The sequence below is a fragment of the Etheostoma cragini genome, chromosome 4 (assembly GCF_013103735.1).
Source record: "Etheostoma cragini isolate CJK2018 chromosome 4, CSU_Ecrag_1.0, whole genome shotgun sequence".
NCBI classification, from domain to species: Eukaryota; Metazoa; Chordata; class Actinopteri; order Perciformes; family Percidae; genus Etheostoma; species Etheostoma cragini.
Genome location: NC_048410.1, coordinates 388,915 through 391,410, shown reverse-complemented (window position 1 = coordinate 391,410; position 2,496 = coordinate 388,915). Strand labels below are relative to the sequence as shown.

The 2,496-nt window shown below is 42.3% G+C and overlaps 1 protein-coding gene across 1 annotated transcript in view; it reads left to right on the top strand.

Annotated features, from left to right (window-relative positions):
- The window catches only part of LOC117943104, a 139,018-nt gene that overhangs the window by 45,082 nt on the left and 91,440 nt on the right, over positions 1-2,496 (top strand). The window lies entirely within an intron of this gene.

Below are 2,496 nucleotides of genomic sequence, written 5' to 3'. Positions count from 1 at the left end.
AAAAAAAAAAAAAAAAAAAAAAAAAAAAAAATGCGCACCGAGCAGTTGGGGGTTCCATGCCTTGCTCAGGAGCACCATACTTTTGTCCGTATGGGGACTTGAACCAGCAACCCTCTGGTTCCCATCTCATTCGGTTCATGTACTTTTCCTGCTTTAATGTCCAGTATTACAGCTGATCTCATTAAATACCCTATGTATGACACAGTAATCCGTACTAGCGTGTTCAGCAACACCATCTGGCCTCCATTGACTTACATTAACCTTGGGATAGCATATGTATTTATGCTGTAAGTAATAATAATTTATGCTTTTTTAACCCTCGTCTTGTCTTCCCGTCGCACTTGAACACTTTCGTTGACGCTTTATATCGATGTTTTTAATTTTTTATATGTTTTTGTCCCATTTAGACTTTTTCTTCAATTTTTCTACGTGACACTAACTTGTTAACTTTAGTTTTACAGTTATTTCGGGAATTTATGGTCAAAACCCCTGAGTTATAGGAAATTATACCTAATGTTTGAGTTAGAAAAGCAGAAATTGGGAATAATTTAGACTAAAGGAGGAATTATCATATTGCAAAACGGAACATGGGGGTTAATCCCACAAGGGGAAATTACAAATTACACACACATGCTCAGATCCTATACATGCACTACTGGAGAGATGTCAGGGGGGGGGGGGGGGGGGGGGGGGGGGGGGGGCATGGAAAGGTGCCCTGAGCAGTTGGGGGTTTGAGTACCTTGGCAGTGCCCAGGACCCCCACCATACTTTGGTCCGTATGTGGACAAAACTCCTCGGTTGGGGGGGATGGGTACAACACAGGACTGTCACCCAGGAGACCGGGGCTCGTGCACCACGTGTCACGTTTTCTACACTTTCCACTTCTCGTATCCCTTCTTTCTGCCCCCCCGAGACACATTACGCCAAACGGACACGCGGATAAAAAGAAGGCGACTTTATTTTATGTTACAGACGAGACGTCCCCAGACAGGAGCTTGTTACAGAAAGACTGAAGTGAAATGATGAAAACACTACAAACCAGACCGCTGACCCACGTCCCGCTGTATTAACATGCACTATTATCAACGTGCACGTTAATAGTGCACGTTGGTAATAGTGCATGTTGAACATCAGCAGGTCGGCGGACGAATACATCATCAAATCCAATGATTCATATCCATAAAACAGTTTGTTAAACACTCATTCAGACTGTTAATCCTTCAAATATCACATCTTAGTTACATTCTTTAAGCATCAGACGTGTGTGTGTCTGTCTCTCTCTCTGTGTGTGTCAGTGTGAGTGTGTGTGTGTGTGTGTGTGTTTGTGTTTCTTGACCGACTTTAACCCTCCTGCCAACTACACAGCTTTTGGTTTTTCTTGGTCCAAATTAAAAATACATTTTTCCCCCTTTTCCAAATGTTTTTGTCACTTTTCTTCTACGTTTTTTTGGACCTTTATGTAATTTTCCCTTGACATTTTTAAGCCTTTTCTGTAATTTTTGCCACTTTTTTCAACGTTCTTTTATAAATTTTTTTAATTCTAATTTTATGACATTTTAGAAAACACCCAAATTCAAAGAAAATAGTGAACTGATTATTTATTTTACTAGTAAAGAGTGTCGTATGGAAGCATCCATGTGACTGTTTCAGACACTGTGGTTAATGAAAACCCAACAGGAGGGTTTAAGGAGAAGCAACCGTGTGTTGATGTAGCGTCACCCATCAGAGTTCCTACTTCGTCTTAATTACATCCCAAAAACACCAAAAGTTATATATATATGTGTGTGTGTGTGTATAGATACTTTCTTTTATACAGTGACTTTTTGATGATACAGGCACAGAAATAAATTGATTTAACACCTTTTAAAGCCTTGGGTACTTCTGTTCTATCCAAACTGGGAGAAAATGCCAAATACTGATTTCTCCCCGTTTGGTTAGACGTGTTCACACAACGGCTGAAATATATCCGATTCCTCAACTTCACCTTTCCTGCACATTAACCTCTTTAAGCCCCTGAACACAACAGTCTCTCCACCGGTCTGTGGACATTTAGAGATGAAGAGATGTTTCCCTCGGCTCCGGAGACGATCATTTCCTCGCTGAAAGCTGATTTATTTTAACACCTGGATGTTTTAGAAAGATTAAACCAGGGTGCAGAGTGTGAGCCGAGACGTCTGAGGGGGACTGAAGTGGACTGTGTGGACCGAGGAGTTTAAAGTTGAGAAATGAGGTCCGGCAGCGCGTTGGCTCCACGCCAGAGACCAGGTGACCCGGCAGAGCTCTCAGACCAGGTGAACCTGCAGAGCCGGCTTACGCCATGCTGATGGGAGACAGATGACGGTGGAAATCAGAGAAAGAACAGAAACAGTTTGTGTGTGTGTGTGTGTGTGTGTGTGTGTCTCTGTGTGTATACGTGTCTCTGTGTGTATACGTGTCTCTGTGTGTGTGTGTGTGTGTGTGTGTGTGTATACGTGTCTGTGTGTGTGTGTGTGTGTA